The following is a 22530-nucleotide window of genomic DNA, read 5'->3' as shown; positions in this document are numbered from 1 at the left end:
TCCTGATACGGGGTCTTGACCCAGGCAGCTGGAGTCTCTCCTCACCCCCTCCTGCTGAGAGGCACTGCCTAGGCCTGCAGCATTTGGGAGAGAGCGCAGGAGCTGAGCGGTGGGAACCTCCACCCGCCTGGGTCCCACGCCACATCCTGGCCTTGGGGGAGGTGGGCCCGAGGCCTGGACTTGCCTCCCAGCCATTCCCGGGCGGCCTGCTCTCTGGCCGGCCCAGCTGTGCTGACTGAACTCGAGGGCTGTAGGGGCAGCTCTGTCCCTCAGCACTGCCCTGTCCCCACACACGAGGAGGAAGACGCTGGCCTCAGCACAAGGAGGGTGTGGGATTTAGAGCCCAGCTCTGTGAGCCCTGAAGCCCACCTGCCTTCCCAGCCTGCGGGAGGGAATGTGTTCAAAGGCAAATGAGCCTCCTGCGGCCAAGTCACAGAGGGGACACAGTCAAGAGCAGATTCCAAGCAGGGGTTTCCTCCTCCTTCTCCAATTTCTCACAACTCCCCAGCTTTCCAGCAATTTCCCCTAGCATCCATCCCGCTGACGACTGACCCAGAAAGAGATGAAAACAGATAGACACCCAAGCCTAGCATGGATGGTGAAGATGAGTAAGTGAGACCCAGTGTCTGTCTTGTGGATTCATTCATTCCACAGTTATGTACAGAACCTCCACTCTGAGCCAGGCACCGCACGCCGTAGGCATGTGGTGGTGAATAAAACACTCATTAAAACTACTCTCAGTCGGGGAAGAGGGGAAAACTGGTGAGAAGGTCAGGGAGGGACAGCGTGCTGGGCAATTGCTGCACAGGGCACAGTGGGCATATAGGTGAGGGGTCTGTAACACAGGCTGGGGAAGGAGGCAGAGCCAGGAATCCGGGAAGGGTGATACCACTGTGGACAATACAACATCTGGGGGGACAGTGCAGGCGCCGAAGAATGGAGAAATGATATCCCTCACCTGGAGATTGCTGTCTCCAGGGTGACAGTGGCCTTAACTCCCATGGTGTCAGTCTTCAGGGATTTTCATTAGAAAGTAAGCCCTCCGGGGCACCTGGGTGGCTCAGTCAGTTAAGCGTCTGACTTCAGCTCAGGTCATGATCTCACAGTCCGTGAGTTTGAGCCCCGCATCAGGCTGTGTGCTGACAGCTCGGAGCCTGGAGCCTACTTCGGATTCTGTGTCTCCCTCTCTCTCTCTGCCCCTCCCCTGCTCACACTCTGTCTCTCTCAAAAAAATAAATAAACATAAAAAAAATTTAAAAAAAAAAAAAAAGAAAGTAAGCCCTCCAAGGGCAGGGACATGGTCAGTCTGCATGCTCAGAACTTAGAATAATGACGGACACATGTGAATATACCAGTGAGCATATGAACTCCCCGAAGGGAAGGTCACTATTGACCCCAAAGAGCACATGCTCCCTTCTGATCTCACTGGCATTCACGAAAATTCTCTTGCCCAATTTCTCACATGTTACAACTCTCTAAGGTATCTTCTCAGCCTCCAACACAGGTGTCTTTCCCAGGCACAGACAGTGAGGTCTGTCTGTCCCCCAAAGTGCCACCAGCTTCCCCACAAGGTCACACTCCTTCCAAAAGCCCTGGGCACGGCGATGAGAATCGCATGCCAATGAGGACAAAGGCCAGAAAGAAGAGGAAATTGGCAGCAATGTCCACACCTGGGTCTCTGCAGAGAAACACAGTGCTGCTACCACAGCCAGCCATGGGCACACTGCTGGCCCATGCACACACTGTGCCCCAGCCCTGCCACGGAAGGCATACACACAGGAGGCACCAATTAGAGCGCTCGGTTCAGATACTACCACGGAGCTGGCCCCTGGGCCAACTGCCCAAACACCAGCCACTCTTGATTCCTTCTCAGCAGGAGACTGCAGAGAGCCCAGGTTCCCCTCAGTTTTCACTCAGACAATACTTAATGAGGGCCTACTATGCGCTAGACCCAGTCTCTGGAACTAGGAATGCACAATGGGCCTTGTCTGAGTCCCTGCATTCTGGAAGCTCATAGTTTAATGAAAGACAGGGAGAACAGTGGTTTTCAAACACTGTTTCAAACATGCTACATCCGGGATGGGTCTTCGGGGCCATCAATGAGGGAGAATCTCACCTCCCTGAAACTGGGGGGAAGAGGGGCTAAAGAGATGACAGAAGTGGTGGTGCTTGAACTGAGTCTTGAAGGAGGACTAGGTTTTCACCAGGTACCATTCTTCGGGCAGAGGGAGGGCAAGAGCTTAAACGTAGGCTGTGAGAGGTGGGGTGCACAGATGTGGTTCAGAGCTTGGTCATGAAGGGGACCACCCTCCTTGGATTCTGCAATTGACCAGGATTTTCCAAATTTCCCTTTGGTCCATCAAAAGAATCCATTTTCAGACCAAGGAGGTTAAGGGGAAGCACACTTCACACAGAGACGGAGGCAGTTGGGCAGCCCAGGTGCAACCCCCACATGCCATCAGGCACAGGAGTGTCTCGACAGACCCCCACGCAGAGAGCCAAGGTGCGGGGGGGCCACTGTTTCCCAGAGCAATCGTGTGCTACTCCATAAGCTCAGATGCAAAAATAGGACTCTGGGGAAGATTACCCCACTCTGCTCCAGAATGGCCATACCCTTCCATCTTGGGATGTCACTCCTGCTGTCTGTGTGTGAGCGAACTCCGCTCCAACTTCCTCTGACATGCCCCACAGGGGACTCCCACACTGCTGTTGGGAGGCACAGGATACCGGCAGTGGGGGCTGGCTATCCTTATGGTGACCATTTTACAGAGGAGAAAACTGAGGTTCAAGAAGCAAGGCCACTTGCCCCAGGACAAACTGACGACAGACCATGTCTAGAACCCCAACCCCAAATTCTCGGCACAGAACTCTCCTTTCCCGCGAGAGAACAGCAGCAGACACACCCTGCTTTCGTTCTTGGTTTCCCTTAAGTGCTTTCTCCTGAAGGCAGTATTGACAGAAATGACAACTACAAAAAATGTAATTAAAACAAAACAAAACCTCCAAAAACTCTTAGCTAAGATTCATTAGTGAAAATTTCCCTAAATATTGTGAGTTTTGCAAAGGCTCAGGCTAAACCACCTCTGTTTTTGGATGATGTTCCCTAATACTCCAGAAACAAATTCACGACTTCTGGTCTTTGCCTCAGATTTTCCATCTGATGCCTGGAGAATACTTAGAAATGCTGTTTGAAAAAGAGAAGGTGCTTCCAACCGTCAGTCAGAAAGGTTCTGATCTGCCAAGTAGAAGGTCTAAGAAACTGAGTGTGTGGACAAAATCACTATCTACCTGCCATCAGTAGGCTCTTTCCTGAGACCCAGTGAGAAAAATCAGCAGCCGTGGCAAAAACAAACAAACAAACAAACAAACCTACTGGTGTCCAGGGATTTGGGAATTTTAGGAGGATCGGGTGGTATTTCTGGATGTCCTCCCGGAAGGAAGAGCTATCGGCCATGTCAGCTCTACAACTTGAGGATTCTGTTGGAAATGCAAAAAGAGACGGAGAGATTTGAAACTCCCCCCAACCCCGCAAATGACATCTCTCCACTGAGATGCTCACCTTTGGAGGCACCTGCTTTTCGACATGGTCCTAACTTGTCACAGAACGGGGCCTGTCTTGTAAGTTATGAAGCCATGACTTACAGAAGGCAGGGAGCCCAGAAACTCCCAAGGGCGCAAGACGAAGGCTCTCAAAAGTCAAAAAACATGTGTACCAACTGTTGGTTATTTGGCTAAGTTATAACCAGATACCGAGGGCTGGCCCTACAACCACCTCCTCCCACTGCTGACCAGACACCTGGCCAGCAGGCAGAAGCTAGATCAAGACACATGTCTGATGGGGGAAGGAAACCAGGTGCCTTGAGCCAGGTCTGGTACACACCTCCAATATTCGCCAACACACTCAGGCCTTCGGGACACACATAAAATGTGAGCCCATTAGAAACCGGAGGTTTGCAAAGAGAAATAACTTGCCCTGGACCATTCAGTGGCCGTAGAGCAAGACCAGGTCTCTCTCTCACCGCATTCTGCCCAAGAAGGGCCGTGACTGCTGAATATGGTGCTCGGCTGTGAGATGAAAGGGGTGCACAGACCCACCCCGGCTGCGGGGCACGCACACCTGTCAGAGAACGTGCCAGCTGGACACTCGGCACCAACGCTATGTGCACCCATGTTCCTGCAACTCCCAGAGGCCCAAGACCAGCCCCACATGCCAAATGACACCCATGTCAGGGCTGGGTGTTGGTGTAGGTCCAGCATCTGCTGACGCCACACTCAGTGTGGACAGGGGAGAGGAAAGCTGGCTGCTTCTACAGCCCCCCTAAGGAACAACGCCCGTTTTAAATTCACACCGAGGCTCTGCGTGGGTAAGCAGCATCCCTGACCAGAACTTCCCCTTGGCAGGTCAGCCACCTGGGCTCCACCCGAAGCCATGCCCAGGCCCCCTCTCGCCACTGCCCCCTACCGGCCAGGCAGTGGAATAACCTGGTTCTGGAGAAAAAGACTGGCAAATCCCAGTTTCTTGTATCTTCCGCTCCTACTCTCGCCCAGCTGGCCTGCCTCCAGAGTCCAACCGTTCGGAAAACGCCCTGGTAGGAGAAATGTGCGTCTGGGCCCTGCCTGGAGCTGGCTCCCCATGACCCGCCTTCCGCGGCACCTTCTCTTGCTGAGAAGGCCTCAGCGGGTCCTCTCTGGCTCACGCGTTCCTCTCTTCCAGCTCATCCTGCCTGCAGGAGCTGGGAGGCCTCTCCTGCGTGCGGACATGAACCCTCTGTCCTGAATCTGCAGAACCACCTCTGTCAGGGATTTGGGGCTTGTTTTCTTAATTAACTGAAAATGCTAACACGGGAGCCCGGGCGCTGGCAGGAGCCTGGCCTTCAGCGGCTGCTGGAGAAAATTCTTGCTTTGAAATCTGGATCCCTCACATCTCCCCTCATGCCCCGCACAGGATGTCAAAACAAACTGGGCCACCCGATCGTGGGGCACAGGGAACGAGCAGGATCGGATTTCAGGGCCAGTGACGGATTTAGCTACAGGCGGCTTCAGTGTCCAACTCATGAGGAGATCTTGATTTCCCAAAATGGCTCAGCTAAACCCCAAAAAAGCCACCTGCTGCGGCAGAGGCTCTCTGGGGGAAGAAAGAAGAGGTCACGGGGTTTATGCCAGTGCTGTGTCCTGAGTGCTTGCCGCCTGCCTGGCCGGCACGGAGCTGGGACTGGTGAAGATAGCCAAGTCCTACTGATTCCTGCCCTTGAAGAGATAAGGCAGGAACAAATTGCTAAAGTGTAGCACAGGGAGGGTCTCTAGCAGGGCAAGTACAAAGTGACAGGGTCACAGAAAAGAAGGGCAACTCCCCATATTGTAAAGGGCTGGGGGTGGAAGGTCATGGCCGGACACAAGGAGAAGCACCTGATCCGCGCAAGGAGTCAAAGTCTAAGGATCATATAGGATGCACGAAGGGGGGAGGTGGAGGGAGGCGGAGGGGACCCACGGGGAAAGGCTGGGAGGCATAAAGAGAGAGCATGTTGAGGAAGGGCAGGCAGGGCAGGATGGCTAGAGAATGGGGCTTCTGGGGGCACCAGAAGGACTCTGCAGAAGATGCCCCTGGAGATGAAGAAAAGGGCAGGCCCATCATGTCAGGGGGAACATGGCAGGACATGGGGAACCAGCAAATGTTTTTCAGCAGGAACGAACTCCATCTGGGGCATGGGTGGCCTAATCTAGCCCACTGCCCGTTTTTGTAACTATGGTTTCTTTGGCACACCCACACATTTACATATTGTCCAAGGCTGCTTTGGCACTTAAGCAATTGCAACAGAGACCGTGTGGCCCCCAAAGCCAAAATATTTGCTCTCGGCACCTTCACAGAAAATGTTTGATGACTCCTAATGCAGACGAATGACAGGGCAGAGAGTTCCAGAGAAAGGAAGACGGATGGCCGCTCAGGGTCCAAGAGAGTGAAGATACACAGTGGCGTCACTCATCCAAAGTAGGTGTGACTGCAGGCTTCCTCACAGCAAGACCCCAAACCTCAGCAGCAGGAGGAAGAGGAAATGGAAGAAGAAGAGGTCTGGTCCCTGGGTCTCTTGTCCCCAGCTACCTGCATTGGTGGGACGTATGATCCTCAGAGTGTGCTCGTCACCCAGCCCCGTCCAGGAACCAAGGCACCAGGCCAGCAGCGTGTGCCTGTGGGTTGTCGGGGTAGCAAGCCCTGAGTCACAGGGACCCTGCTTCAGCTTTCTCACCTAACAGCTGGACCCTGGGAAAGGTCTGAAATTCTGGAAAGACCAGAGAACACCCCTCTGTGAGAGGAGATCACACGGTGGTCCCAGGAGGCGCCACACTCACCCTTCTCAGCCTTAGCGCTTGTCCCATCTGCAGAGGCTGACAGAGGAGCATCCTTGAGCTTCGGGTCAGAGACACTGTGTTGGAAGTGGGGGTCCCAGCTCCTAATTCAGGGTCTTTCCTCTTTCCTGACTTGCACATCCTGAGTCTCTGCACTGGGACTCAGTGATCCTGTACATCGGGGGGCTGGAAGATCGGCACCCCTACTCTGCTCTGCCTGTGGCGGAGTCTGGCTCACTCTGCCCGGAAGAGAGGGGGATGGCTGAACCATCTCCTCCTGGGTCACCCTCCCTGCACCTCTTCCTTTTCACTCTAGATCAATGTAGCCTTTCTTCATCTTTGGTACTTTGGGCCTTCCAAGCTCACCATGCAGAGCCCAGCTTCAGAAACAAAGCATTAAAAGTTAAACACTATCATTTGAGGAAATCGCTTCGTGCCAACTTGCACAGAAACATAAACTCAGGACTAAACTCTCAGGCCAGTCGTAGGTTATGGGATAGCCATTCAGACAATTCAGAATGAATGCATTCAGCTTTTAGGTTATCATTCAAATGGAAACAGAAGGGAACCATTCTTAAGAACAAGAAGTTTCTCAAATAGTGTTCTCAACACTCTCCCGTCAAGGGTCTCTGGGCCCATCTGAAAGACTCTGCAGGGTTTGAGGACCCAGGTTGTGCAGTGATGTTGGCCAGCACCTTTCCCAGTCCCATGTCCCACCAGAAGAATTGGCAAATAGGAGGCAATTAGCTCAACTTGGTTGAGCAAAACACATGAATGAATGAATGAATGAATGAATGAATGAATGAAGTGAATGAATTAATTAAATCGAATCAAGATGTTCAAGTCCTGGTTCCACAGTTTACAGCCCTGTGTCCTCAGGCACGGTCCTGCACCTCGCTGAGCCTCGGTTTCCTCATTTGTAAAAATCTCCCAAATTACAGGCATACCTCAGAGTATTGCAGGTTGGGTACCAGACCACTGCAGCAAAGCAAATACCACAATACAGCGAGTCAAATGAGTTTCCTGGTTTCCCAGCGCCTATGAAAGCTATGTTTACACCACACTGTAGTCCATTAAATGTACCATAGCATTATGTCTAAAAAAACAATGTACACACCTTAATTAAAAAATATTTTATTGCTAAAAACTGCCACCCATCATCCGAGCTTTCAGGGAATCATAATAACTGCCTGCAGATCACCATGACAAACATAATCATAAAAGTCTGAAGCATTGTTGACAATTAAATGTGAAATTTTTTCAAACGTGACACAGAGACACGAAGCGAACAAATGCTGCTGGGAAAATGGCACCGATAGATCTGCTCTGCGCAGGATTGCCACGAACCTTCCATTTGTTAAAAAAGAAAAATGCAATTATCTGCAAGGGGCAATAAAATGCGGTATGCCTACGTTCACGACTCAAAATATTACAGCAAGAACTACACAAGATGGTCCCCATAAAGCCCTTGGCACAGTGATTGGCACATTCAAGATACAGAATATATGGCAACAGTTTTTGTTGCTTTTCAAAAGCGGCTTTAATCCCATATTTAAAACATCTTTCCCGATCCTCACAGGCTCCCAATTCCGTCATTCCATTTTTGTATCAATAACCCCCCAGTTAGAGCCTGGCACAAGCCGGGGAGCAGGAAGGAGCCGTTGGAGCAGACTTCAGCAGAGAGCTTCTGGCATCCAGAACTCACTCATGGCCCCGGGGAAGTGTGGGGACTGAGGCTGCTACTATATCCTGCCTCTTCCCTGGGAGGCCACCCTTGGGCACAGACCCCAGTTTGCCAAACTGCACCTGACATTCAAGGCCAGGGAGCTCACCTGTGCCCATGCCGAGGCAGGGGCGTCATTTGCTCTGCAGAGGTGGGGTGCCAGTTCAGACCCATTCTGCCCACTGCACAGACCTCTCCTCACATTCCTTCTTGCACTAAGCCCGGGGCCGCGTGAGTCTCCCCCCAGGGTGGCGTTCCCAGGCTCCAGAAGAACAGGCCTCCATTCTTCCCTGCCCTTGGCAGACCTGTCTCCTCCCACTACAGCACTGCCTGCTGCTGCTCACAACAGCTGCCCCAGTCCAAGGGGCCAACACAGACCTCTTTGGGGCCTGGAGAACAAGCCCAGGGCCTGGTGTGTCCCCTCAGCCCAGGAGGAAGAGGAATTGGCCTGAGTCTCCTGCTGAGATAGAATCCCAGGGTAGGTCACTCCATTCACCCTCAGGCTGCAAGTACCGTTTGCCCTCAGGCATCTTTGCATACAGCCTTGGCTGGCCACGCTTTGTTTTCCCCAAATGAGAGAGAAGTCTGACATCAGCCCCTTCCTGATCTTCACTACCCCAACCCACCCCTCTCCGGACCAGGCTCCAGATACTTCTAGATGTCAACCCTCAGTTCCTCACCTCAAGGGTGACAAACAGTGGGAGGAGAGGCTGGAGGCCATCCCCCACCCAAGACTCACTACCCACCGGGAATCCCAGCCCCACTTCTGCCTCCTCCTTCCCACATTTGCCCATCAGATTCCATCCGGCAACAATCACCAAACTCAACCCCAAATCAGCAGTCCGCAAAGACGAGGAGGATGAAACGTGGGTTTCTTTCACTTACCAAGTTTATCCAGCTATTTTCCCAACTTTCTTTTTAGGGATCCTGAGCTCAGCCCTTAAGAATGATTCTTGTATGTCCCAGAGCCAGGGCTGGGGGGTGGGAGGCAGGGGCCACAATGGGGGGCTGATGACAGAGAGTCCTTTCTCCGGCATGGATTCCTGGGGGATATGCACTTGATTCAAAGCAGTCTCCCTCCTCCAGAGGGTCCAGCACTCAAATCCAACCCAGGAGGGTCCCAGCTGCAGCCCAGCAAGGCACCCAGCAGGGGAGGCAGGGCCCCATAGTTTGTGGCTGCCTTTCTTAAAGGGACAGCCTGCCCCTGAGAGCCTGTAGGGAAAAGCTAGACAGGAAGGAGTGAGCAAGAACCAGCCAGCTTTCTCCAGGGAAAAGCTGTGAACAAGCACCAGGATCCTGGCTTGGTGCTTGCATAATCCTGACGACTTGACAGGCTTGTCCCCTCTCCTGATGTGTGGGACACCGAGGCAGAAAGACCCTTCTCCAGGGTAAGGTCCTCCCTCAGGGCTGAACTCACCCATAGAACAGTGTAATAACCAATAACAAATAATAGTCACTATGTGCAAGGCATTTGCCTAAGTGCTTTGCCCAAAGGAACTCTGGTCCCCAAACTTTAGGATGTAGGTATTGTTACCGGTCCCATTTACATCTACATACCGTTCCCATTTACATTCCTCCCATTTCCCGGAGGAAACCGGGACCTAGAGAGACTAAGTCACTGAGGTCTCACAGGTAATGAATGGAAACATCAGGCTTTGAACTTAAGTGGTTCTACCAGCACTCAATCACCAAGCTTTCTCTAGAAGGAACTATGGGAGCACCACTACAACAATCAATTGCAGGTGGAGCACCTGCCAGAGTCAGGTTCATGCCACAGAAAAGGCATCATGAAAGACAAGGTGTCTGCCTTCTAAATGCTCCCTGGAAGGAATTACCCAAACAGTAACCTCAAATTTGTCTGGAGGGTGGTATCACTGTGCTTGTTCTTGCCTTTATGGGTTTCTTTATTTTCCACACTTTCTGAAAGCAGCTATTCCTTTTATAAACAGAAAACAAAGATTCCACTTCCTACCTCCTGCTCAAATATTTCAAATGACCAAGACTCTATAGAGCAGGATGACTTAAGTATTCTACATGGATTCTAGAAGAAAGGAGAACAGCAAAATTAACAGGATCGTGCAGCAATGCCGTGAGTAAATCGAACTTCAGTATTGCCCATTACAAATCTATAGGCTGGTTTTTGATATAATTAAAGCAATAGCTTTTTCTTTCAGCCAAAACTAAAAATAAAAAGTGGGGTTTTTTTTCTTCAAACCTGGTAATTTACAAAACTCAGTTAAGAACCAACACCTCACATGTTATTCCAGACCTTTCCTCATTTGATCACCAACCCCCCCACCCCTCTTCAGCTCCCCCTCACTTTGTCCCACCCACCCCACCCAGCAGCCAGGCCAGAATTCTAGGGCTTTCCCAAAGCCTATCCAGTACTCTGAGACTTGCTCATGCAATGCCTTCTGATTAGCACTTCCTTTTCATTTTCCCATAAAGTCCTTGACACCCTTCAAGACCCAGCTCACTTGTCACCGCTCCTATGGAGCCTTCCACCCCCACAAGCAGAACTGACTGCATCTTTCTCTGAGCTCTCACAAGCTTTGCTCCTGCGGAACATGCTATTAGAGCTGGCACCACGCTGTATTCAACTAAGTTAGTGTCTTTGTTCACTTTTCTTTCCCTAGAACGTAGCTCTAAAATATCTGTGGAATAAGGCAGTACATGATAATAATAATAATTTTGTTTGAAGGGCATGTACAGTTTCCCAGGTACTTCCTCCAACATATTTCATTTGGCCTCAAAACAATTGGTTGGGATGGATATCAGAAGTGTCAAATGTGGTCACTGAAGGAAGCGTGCAGTGCTTGAGGTCCTTGACACTCTGCCTTTTGGAGGTTAGGTTTGCCCGGATGGCCTTGAGGGGCTGGCCTGGCCCCTCAGCCTCACTTTCAGCTCAGCCAGACTGTATCCATCTCCTGGCCCTGCCCTCTGTAAGCTCACCAGTACTCCATCCCAACATCTCCTTGTCCTAGGCTCCCCCACCAGCCAGGCAGGGGGACACCAGAGGGCCATGGGCCTGGAGATGATGCTTCCCAGCTGGTGTGTACCATGCATTCTCTCCAGGTGAGTGAATGCAGAATGGCCAGGGCACTAATGAGGCCATAGCTTCAAGTGAGAACCAAGAATGATCTTGACAGTTTTATGAAACAAAACTCTGTCATGCAGCCCTCCTGTACCCAGCCAGGTAGCCAGTCCACCAACTGGGATCCCTGGGAGAGGGTGTGCACAGAATGTTAGAGCCAGAAGGAAACTTAAGAGATCCCCCTGTCCAACCCCCTTCCAGACAGCCAGGAAAATCGGGCACAGACTGGGGAGGGACTTGTCAGAGGCACAGAGAGAGATGGTGGCAAAGTGAGGGCTGACATCTGAGCCCTTTCTGATCCAACCAAGGAAAACACAACGTCGTACTAAAAGGAAGCCACAGAGGCCAAATTATTCTGCAGGATGTTCTTCAAGCGCACACCACACAAATGATTCTTGGATGCAACGGCACACACAGAAAACACTTAATAAAGAAAACACAGAGGAAAGTGTTCAGTAACCACCTTAAAATTTAGTACCTCTGGACACCAGGCCATGTCTTAACCCACCCATCTCCATAACCTCCCTTATGAGCAACGGGGGCATCTGGGTCTAAGTCTAAAACTATTTCTGCATTGACTTAGCAGAATGCATTGAAGTAGGGATACCACGAATGATGCTTTATTTCATCCGCAGGTAACACTGTTTACAGTTGTGACAGCTATTGGTACTTAGTCAAATACCACTGGTCCCCACCCCTCACTCCAGGCACAAAACAGATTGTACTTCCTGGCCACTTGTACTTGAGTGGAGCCACAGGTCTAATTCTGGCCCATGAGCTACAAGTAGAAGCTGAGTATCATGATGGTTAATTTTATGTGTCAATTTGGTTAGACCATAGTATCAGATATTTGGTTAAACTTGATTTCACTGTGAGGGTATTTTTTAGATGAGATAAACATTTAAATTAGTAGACTTGGGGTAAAGCAGATTACCCACCATAACGTGGGTGGGATGCATCTAATCATTTGAAAGCCTTAAAGAAAAGACTGGCATCCCCAAGGAAGAGGAAATTCTGCCTCCAGACAGACTTTGAACTTGAGCGGCAACATCTACTCTTCCCTGGGTCTCCAGCCTGCAGGGCTGCCCTGCAGATTTTGGATTTGCCAGTCCCACAACCAAATGAGCTAATTCCTTAAAACAAATCTAGATAGACAGACAGATAAAGTAGATAGAATAGACAGGTAGATAGGTAAGTAGATAGAACAGATAAGTAGATAGATAAGTAGACAGATGGATAGACAGATGGTAAGTAGAAAGATAGATGATAAGTAGATAGGTGGATAGATAGGTAAATAGGTTAGATTGGATGGATGAATGGATGGATGGATAGATAGATAGATAGATAGATAGATAGATAGATAGATAGCTGGATAGATAGACAGACAAAGTAGATAGGTAAGTAGATAGATGGATAGATAGATAAATAAGTAGGTAGGTGGGTAGGTAGGTTGGTGGATAGATAGATAAGTAGGTAGGTAGGTAGACAGGCAGGCAGATAGATAAGTAGAAAGATAGAGGATGGATAAGTAGGTAGGTAGGTAGATAATTAGACAGATGATGGATAGATCGATAATACATACATACATACATATATCCTGTTGGTTCTGTCTCGGGAGAACCCTAATAGAAGTGTAATTAGTGGTCTAGAACATTGAATTGGCAGGACACAACCCCCTTTCTGGTTGGCACTGCGATCATCAACATTTAATGAGGTGCCTGTTCTGCCAGCCTGGGTTCCTGAGTGACTATAATGAGTAGAGGTCTGCACTAACCCACAACAAACAGTAGCATGAGTAAGAAATAAACCTCTCTTGTTTTAAGTCACTGAAACTTGGGAACTATGTGTTACCACAGCATAATTTAACTTATACTGACTGAAGCACTGGCTGTTTGCCTTAGATCTGAGGTTCTGGTGTGTGAGGAAAGAAATCCGAAAAAGTAATGGAACCATAAAAGGATTTTGATCCTGGCTGGCCACTGAGTCCCAGAACACATGACTCCTCCCCTGCTTCCTTTAGTCTATCTTGGGATCCTGGGATGTCTTACCACACAATCCAAACACAGTTGTATAAACGCATCAAAGGTACAATCTCACTGGTGAAAGAAACTTCCCTAGAAAATGTTCAGAGTTCCGCTGAGGAATCTGACCCTGGGCCTGGAATGGGAAATTCTCCAAGGAACAAAAGTTTCCACTACGGCAACAAGAATGTCAAACACGATTTAAAAAAAAAAAAAATCTTTTCTCAGTAAGAAAAATGAGACCATGAGTATTTATAAGCCAAAACCCAAAGGCCATCCCCTGGTTCCTGTGAGGTTTCCTGCTGTACGGGGCGAGTCAAGTGCATTAGAGAAGGTATTAGAAGGGATCGGGATGTCCTTGGCTCAGTGCAGGTGGGTTAAGTGTGGAACCTTTGAGGAAATGCCATTATAGAGTGCTGGTGATTCTCCTTAGGAATCAAGGGTGACCTAGAGGCTCCTGGGACCCTGCATCTTTCTTCTCAATGAATAAACCCAGTTTCCTAACCTTAAATACACTACAGAGATAAATTCTAGGACACAATAAGATATAACAAACTTAAACTAGTATAGGAAGAATTTAACTTATTCCAGTGGCTCTCCACTGGGACAGTTTACAGGGACATTTGGCAACGCCTGGAGAGCTTTTTGGTTGTCACGACCAGGCAATACTACTGGCATCAAATGGGTGGAGACCAGTTGTGCTACTCAAAATCCTATAATGCCCAGGACAGCCCCCCACCCCCAACAAAGAATTATTCAGGCTAATACGAAGGTTGACAAACCCTGGCCCAGACTAAGTCCCTAGTTATTAGGGTGTGAAGGTTTTGAACAAAGAGAGAAAGAAATGCTCCAGAGTGAAATACTCCAATGTGGGGAAAAGACAATATACATATACATATTCATATCCATATCTACATTCATATACATATATAAACCAAAATTGACTGTACCACAGAAGCAACCTGAAAGGTAGCACAGTGCACACTGGTAGGGAAGTAACTTCCACGCTATCTCTCCCCTCCTCTGCTACTCTCCTGGAGTAGCAGCTCCATTATTTAGAAGTTGTCCTGAGATCTGCAAAGTGAGATAAGAAGCAAAGATTAGGGGTGAGGCTGGAGAATAAAGACAGCTGAACTAGTCAGCATCACAGACAGGGTGAGTTGCTGTGAGCACCAAGAGGGAAGAGAGAAGGAAGGTCAAACAGCAGGACTTCTGGCCAAGCAATCAACCTCTTTCAGAACAAAGGCTGTCCAATCTTCAATTTCAGATTGTTTGTGTTGTGATGTGAATGCTGTTGGTCTAGTTAACATCTGCTTCAGGCCTACTATGTGCCAGGCAGTGTTGGGAGTACATGACATGCAGTCTCACCAGATGCCCACAGCTGCCCTATGGGGGACACTGCTGTTACCCCACATTAGGGGTAAGAAGTCTGAGGCGCAGGGAATTTAAGCCACTCACTCAGAGATGCACCACGAAACAGCAGTAGAGACGGAACTCAGAAGCAAGTGGTCTGGCTCCAGATTCCATGCTCTTCACTTCTGGGGTGCTCTGCTTATGACCCGCAGTAGCTAATAATCGTAACTAATTAGATGGGAATAGGGACTCCGAACTGGAGGTGACAGGAAATGTATGAGCCTCGACCTCTCACTTTGGAATCTCTAGACCAGCGGTTCTCAGACTTGAGTGTGGCCAGGATCATCTGGCAATCTTGATAAAACACCAACAGCTGTGCTATACCTCCCAGAGTTTGATTTAGCGGGTCTGGGCTGGGCCCAAGGATTTGCATTCCTAACAAGTTCCAGGTGATGCTGATTCTGCTGGCCCAAGGACCCCTCCTTGAGAACCTCTGTTCCCTTGGAAGGATCTGGGGCTTCCTCCACTTGCGGAGGCTGGATTTGGCTAATTGAGGCTGCATCTCAAAGACAACGCGGCGCTGGTCACAATATAGCCGTGAATTGGAGAAGGCTAATACTGAAGAGAACGGCGGAAAGGGAAGAGTGAGTGTCAAGTAGATTTCAACCTGTAAGACTTCCTGGAGGAAGAGCCAAGAGGAGAGAAGAAGGAACAGTGGGATTATTGATTTGATAAGCACTCCAGAAAGCAGGGCTCAAGCATCTGAAGTCCCTCCCTAGGGGAAACTCGATCAATTTCAATTACCTGTGTCACCCATAACTGCTGGGAGGGTGCCCCCTTTGTTGTTTGGTGAGTCCATCCATTAAGTCTGAGCAGCAAATTGTAACCAGCAGACACCCTCTTTCATGGAATGGGAAGCCGTGCAGAACAGGGGTTAGAAGAAAGATGAACAAGTTCAAATTCTAGCTGTAAGGCTGTGTGGTATGGACACTCCTTAAGGTTCTTAACCATTCTAAGCCTTAGTTTCCAAATCTGTAAAACAGAGCAACTAATAACCTAAAATTCAGAGTCGCAAACACAGATTGTATGTAACATGCTTGTTACAGTGTTTGCTCTACACCAAACCTCAATTAGAGCTCTATCAGTGGCCAGGGAATCCAGCCACAGTCAAAGGTAGACGTGCTCTGGGCTGCTCATTGCTCCTGCAGGAGCTGGGAGGTTGAACTTCAGAGCCCCCTCACCGTCCGTTGTTTAAAAGATCTCCCATCCCTTGGGGCGCCTGGGTGGCTCAGTCGGTTAAGCGTCCGACTTCGGCTCAGGTCATGATCTCGTGGTCCGTGAGTTTGAGCCCTGCGTCGGGCTCTGTGCTGACAGCTCAGAGCCTGGAGCCTGTTTCAGATTCTGTGTCTCTCTCTCTCTCTCTCTCTCTCTGACCCTCCCCCGTTCATGCTCTGTCTCTCTGTGTCTCAAAAATAAATAAACGTTAAAAAAAATTTTTTTTAATAATAAAAAAAATAAATAAAAAGATCTCCCATCCCAGTGAGCACCATCTGGTGTTTCAGAGCCCTTCCCCATCTTCTGAGCTTGCTATCAAACCGTGTCTAACGCCTCACTCAACACTTCTTTCATTTACAAAGTTGGTAACACTAAGGAAAGGGGACAAAATAAAAATACCAAACTGCCTAACATCCGCACACACGATATGGACTCAACTTTGCTTTGAAGCTGTACGCAGAGAGGAAAGACTGACACGTGAATTACCAAAATGCTAACTCAACTAGAAGGCAAGTTCCCCAAGTGTGGTTTGTGACAAGGTGGGAAACTGGGGGACAAGGGTGGAAGGGCAGACATTTCCAGGAGGTTTTCGGCCTTCTAGTGATGGATTTAGAGGCTAATTTTATTTTTGTTTTCCTGCTTTACGTATTTTCTGCATTTTCTGTAATGAACCTGCATTGCTTTTATAATCAAGGAGGGAAAGGTGCTTTGTTTTTTACCTTCATATCCTTCCAAAATTTTTCTTAATTATAACTCACTCCACAGCTATTCTGTCCCCTCTGCTCACATGCTGCCTCTTGGCTCTCATCTTCTATTTCTAGCCTGTCAATTTGCACTTGAGAGGGTTCTTGCTCAATATTCTTGACCAGATTTCCTACGCAGTGGCCCAAGAACCTCTGGTCAATGGAGATTTCCCAAAGTGGAAGGAGATGTTTCCTCCCGTGGAAGAGTAGTGGGCTTACTGCCTGCCATTCCCTGTCCTGGGATCCACTCCCAGCCCCAACAAGCTCACTAGAAGGTTCTTCATGAAGCAAGTGGTTTATCCCATGAGGAACAACACAGGAAGAAACCTGCAGGTGAGGAGAACTGGATATACACGTGCACGCACACACACTTGTGTGCACACACACATTCACATTCTCACACACCCCCATCTGCCTCTGCGTTCCTTCTGTATCTGGAGGAAAATGTCATCCGGTTAGTGCCCTCAGATGAACCAGGAAGGCAAGTCCCTCAGTTGTGGCTTGTGGGGGGCGGAGGTAGGGAGCTGGGAGGGGGTGTCACAGCCAATCAGCTTCCATCTGGCTCTGAAACCCAAACTTACTTCCCCGGACTGGACTAGGATCCCATTTCTCAATGTGAGGAGTCTTGCTCTCTCTTGGTGACACACACTTTCCCCAAGAATGCCGGACTTCTCAATGAGGAATTCTTGTATATTTGGGATTCTTGGAATCCGGACAAAGACTAATGAATTGCTGGCTCTACCCTAGGTTTGGAAACCCTCTAGAACTCACAGGCATGGGGGGAAGGAGTGAGGCAGGGAAAGAGGGTGTGGGTGTGTCTGCAGCTGAGAGGAGGACGCGGGACTGAGATATAGGACCACAGTATCCACGTTGCAGTCACTCCCGAAGCTACCCACTGACACCCAAATCAGAAGTCACCTTCTATTCTGTGACTAGAAGGCTGACACAGACAAGCTGGCCGTGCGGGACACAGAACAGTATTTCTATAACACAATGAGCTATACCACAATGGAAGTCAGGTAGTTGGTTGCTCAGTTCATCACAGAGGGGGGTGGTTGCGACCTATCGGGATGCAGTACAGACAGCCTGGGTCTTAGGTTCAGGCACACCTTATTTGGAATACCCTCTGTGCTTCTGACTAGCTATGTGACTTCAGGTAAGGCGCCTAAACTCTCAGAAGCTTGGTTTTTCTCTTCCGTAAAATGTGGTAACAGCCACTTTGCAGGTCTACCGTGAGACAGGGTTGTGCTGAAGTGTGCAAGTGCTGAACCCAGTGCCTGGCCCATACAGTGGGCCTTCAGTAAATGGTAGGTATCATTTTATGAGTTTAAAGAGTAGATGTTCATAAAGCTCTTTGTGTAGTGGGCTGGCTGCCCTGGGGATGGCCAGGCAGTGAGAAGGCATAGCTCCCTGGAATAATGGCAGCTAAACTTAAGTTCCTTCCTTCACACGCTCCTCAGGAGTCTTCATGTGTTGTGGCAGGTTTGGGCCATGCCACCCTACTCCACACCCTAGCTGTGTGAATGTGTGTGTTCTAGATCACCAGAATGAAATGGTAGAGGGTCCACAGGAGGCCTGGGACCCTTGTCTCCTCAACTTGAAGCGGTCAGGAAGCACGCTGGCCCCTCAGTAAAGACTGGGCAAACCACCCCAACCTTGCTGTCTAGAGAACTCCATGAGTTCTTAAGGCGTCCTGAAGAACACAGTGGCCCGGGTTCCTGCCCCCCTACCTTCACCTCCCCACACACTCCCTGCCAAGAGCTCCAGTAACCTGGGCAAACAGACCAGGCCCCCAGGGTGTTCTCGGTCTAACTGAGAAGGCAAAACACAGACATAAAAGACTTAAGAATACAGAAAAACAAGGGGGAAAGAAAATAATTTTCTTTCAAAGGAACTCATATGTGCAGAGGGATCATGAGGTGATCTAAGGAATCCACATTCCACAGGGTTAATCTGGGGAGACTTTCTAGAGAGAGTGGTGATGGGTAGGGCTGCCATTTAGTGTCCCCACGAGTTCTCCCCAAAAGAACCCCCCTCAGACCCTGTGGCCTGACTGACTGGAGAACAGGCATTTTTGCCTGAAACAGTAAATTTACATAACCTCACCATCAGAGCGATGCTCAGTGCGGCTCTGGTTACAACAACAAGGGTTTAAGAACTGGAGAGTCTGCAATGGCAAAGGCAGAGGGGGAAAACAAAACAAAATCCACATGAGGTTTTAATTTTCTTTAGCCACGTGAGAATGGCCCGTAGATCCAGCTATAAATACCCGGCTGCCATTGCCACAAGATGGAAAATCACACACACACACACACACACACACACACACACACACACACACACACAGACAAGTCCCTTCCAACAGTTCATGGGCTCAAGAACACAAATCAATGTTTCTAAGACGATCTGTCTTGGGAAGATGTAGTATTAGACTCCCCCTTGCTAAGTGTCTTGCACTGAGGCCTCCCCAAATATAGCCGACAGGGCTTGGAAGGAAGTTATCCAACAGCCAACACCAAAGTAGAACACGGAGCTGTCCCCACAACCCCAAGACCAAGTCAAAGCCACAAACAGGACTGAGGGAAAGGGTGTTAGGTAGAATTGCTTAGAAGGAAGTAAAGAGCACCCTGCTTGACCCAGGACACCTTGCGTAGGGTTTCCTAAAAGCAGGGCCTGAGACAGGCTTGTAATGTATGTCATATATTGAAGCTGTGGTCTTAGGAGAAACCAGGAATGGAAGGAGGAAAAGAGAAGAGGGCAGAGGAATGACCTGGCACGAATGTGGTTTTTGGAGAGATCTAGCTTCATCTCTGTCCTATGGGGAGCTCTGCAGGGGAACCCCACTGCCACATTGCCCCCCCCCCCACCTGGGGGCGAGGGCATGGGGTTTTTGTACCTTTCTCCCTGGTAGTCATTGGCCACAGAATTCGGGGGAAGCGCAGGGCAAGCAGGGTGTAACTCCTCGTGTAGGAACCACTGCACAAAGGGGTTCAGTAAGTCAAGGGCAACTCACATAGGTGCAAGCCATTAGCTGAGCTCCCAGAGCAGCTGGGGGACCTGTGAAGGACACCAACAGCATCTTCTATATAGGGTCTGTGAGCCCAAGGGCCTTGCTGCTTAGAAGTCATATTTTCTATTGATTGCAAAGGTTGATTTGGTTGGCTGGTTTTATTTTCTTTTGCTTGGGATGCTTTTAAGAATCATCCTGCGGAAGAGAGAGCAAAGGTGTGACCAATGCAGCACACAATGTGAACTTCCCACCTAATACCTCTTCTCGCCTTCTCCCATACTAGTAGGTCCCTGCTTTTTTTTTTTTGAGGCAGCAGCATTCCCAATTAAAAATTGTTCAGCTCCCCCCCCAGACTCCATTGCAGCTTGAGGTCACACTACTTCACAGAGTTTTGGCCAGTTTCTGGAGGGAGCTTTCAGAAAAGCTTGTTAAAGAGAGCTTGGCATTCGCTCGTATGCACTTTTTGTACCTTGTCTTTCTCTTTATTCCTGCCTGGAATGCAGATGTGAAGCTAGAAGCAAGGCAGCCATCTCGTAACCATGAGGCAACGAGCACAAAGACAAAAGTCTCATTCGAAAGAAGGCTGATGTAGAGAGATAGAGGGAGCCTGGGTCTGTGATGACACTGTGGTGTCACTCTGCCAACTCTGGACTATGCTGGACTCGTATAAAAAAAATAAGAACCCTACTTGATGGAGTCACTTAAGTCAGCTTTCTATCCCATGTAGTTGAACACAAATTCTAACTGATACATGCTTCAAAACACCGGTCCTATGGGGTATCCCAGGGAAAAAGTCTTCTCCAGATAAATAAATTGAGAGACTACTAGTTTAAACAATGGGAAACCTGTCTTATGGCTGCACTGCTTCTCTGGATGCATGGTCCTGTGTGGGCGAGGGCAGGGACAATGCAGGAACACTGCTTGCATTTCTTGAATCACAGAACTTCTCTCCCTAGGGCCACTGTGTGAGAATCTGGTGTTTTGTCAAATGCAGTTTGGGAAATGCTAGACTACATGACTTCTTCTGATTTCCTTCCTTCTGAACATTTCATGATTCCCCACCTGGAGGGGACCAAGTAGATGGTCAGCCCCACAGTGGCCTTGGCGTTCACCCTCCATGGGACATAAGTGCTCATCAAAGAATTGAGGCCTGTGGAGTTGGTTGGAAAAGGGCAATGAAATAGATAAACTAAAAGACTCAAGGAGGGGACAAGTCTTTTAGAATTTTGAGTACTCGTTCCTCTTTCCAAGCAGCGATTAGCACTTGCCTCCAGGAATAATAATAATAACAATAATAATAATAATAAATGATGTTGAGACAGCCAGCATTTATTGAGCATTTATTACACACCAGGCACCATATTTCACATGGATGCTCCCATGCAACCGTCACAATTGCCTAGTGAGAAAAACACCTTTAGTTTGCCTACTTTGCAGATGAAAAACCTAAAGCCTCTCAAGAGATATCAAATGTTTATCTGGAGTCACTCAGCTACTACCTGACAGAACAGAGACTCTCGACCCCCAAAGCCCACCAACTTCAATGACTCCAGTTCCTCCACCTTCCTTTGCCAAGCACACATTTTGTTTATATACTGCGAACTTCTGCATGATACTTCTGCAGGTGTCCCTGTGAATTGGGTGCGTACATCCTGATTGACAGACCAGACTGGGAATTCTCAAGGGCAGGCCCTGTACCCCCATGGGCTCGGATATATTCTTTTCTCCTTTCTCTGTACATTGCCACAGAATTTTGAGACCATGTCTCCACCATGCTGGGCCACCCAGTCAAAGCTGCCTCTCTGACATTTATCACGGACTTCATGGGAGGTAAGATGTACTCAAGTGAGCCTGAGGGTGAGGGTAATGAATGGCGCAGGTGGAGGCGGAACCAAGAGGCAAACTCTGGGATGGTTAGCTCCAGCTAAGTGCATCCTCGGTTCCACATGCGTATCCGTCAGGGTGCTTAAGACCAGTATCGTGTGTCGTATGGATTGGGTTCACACCAGGTCTCAAGTCCCCAGCCTGCCACCTGAGACCACCAAGCTCAATCACATCTTCCATTCTCTGGACTGGAAAGTATTCGGAACATGATAAATAGCCAATCCTCAAGCCTCATTCAAAACATCATCCTTTATACAGAACAGAATAAAATACCTGATCCATAACCACAAATATCAGTTCCTTTCCTCCCAGACCCCTTTCCTGGCTTACCCACATAAGCCTCCTGGAGTCGACCAGTCCAAAAACAGCCCAAACTGCCCCAAAGCTTGGATCACAGGGGACTCCCCATCATTCCTGGTCTGTCTAGTTACACAAGAATGCCCACGACACATCCAAGGCTCTGTCTCTTCTCGGTTTTCCCCTTGACCTCCACTCCCTGTCCTTCTCTGCCATGCTCCTGCCCAGGGGGCCAACCTCTCCAGAATGCATCACCCAGATTCCTGGGCTTCAGTGCTCAGTGGGATTTGACCCACGGACAGCAACTGCAGGGGACTGGTGGGTGGAAGGAGAGAGACCTTGGGCGCTTATTCCAGTATTCCCTTTCTGCTGTCAGTGGTGGTGCTCCTCTAGAGCCACAACTGTCAAGGGGCCCTAACCCTTGAGCTTCAGCTGGAACAGGGCTCTGATAACACATTTCTCCCCCTGGCCCCGTCAGGCACAGGGCTGTTAACATCTTCCTGCTGTTGCTCATCCCTGGGTGTCTCATCATCTCCTCTAGGACCTTCTCTCTCTGAAGATAGTCCTCTCATTACATTCATATCACTTAAACCAATTTGGGAGTGCCAACTGTTTCCTGCCCAGAGCCCGACTGATACAGACTCCCATGTACATTCTCAGAGCCACCATCTACCCAGGACTTGCTCCCAAGAGTCCCAATTTTGTGTGATTTTCTTCCTTTTAATTAAGGTGAATTATACGATGTATAAATAAACAAGAGGCAGGGAAGAAAGCCATCCCCAGCCTTA

The 22530-nt window shown here is 49.2% G+C and overlaps 1 protein-coding gene across 6 annotated transcripts in view; it reads right to left on the bottom strand.

Annotated features, from left to right (window-relative positions):
- DAAM2 (dishevelled associated activator of morphogenesis 2) overlaps positions 1 to 22530 on the bottom strand; it is a 119533-nt gene that overhangs the window by 79787 nt on the left and 17216 nt on the right. For 3 of the 6 annotated variants that reach the window (XM_043591312.1, XM_043591318.1, XM_043591315.1), the window contains exon 2: positions 3370 to 3477. The exons of the other annotated variants lie outside the window; for them this stretch is intronic. The gene's annotated coding sequence lies outside the window, so the exon portion shown is untranslated. The remainder of the gene's footprint in view (positions 1 to 3369; positions 3478 to 22530) is intronic. 6 annotated transcript variants of the gene reach the window in all.

This window comes from Prionailurus bengalensis, chromosome B2 (genome assembly GCF_016509475.1).
Source record: "Prionailurus bengalensis isolate Pbe53 chromosome B2, Fcat_Pben_1.1_paternal_pri, whole genome shotgun sequence".
Classification (NCBI taxonomy): domain Eukaryota; kingdom Metazoa; phylum Chordata; class Mammalia; order Carnivora; family Felidae; genus Prionailurus; species Prionailurus bengalensis.
This window is presented reverse-complemented; position numbering and strand designations above follow the sequence as displayed.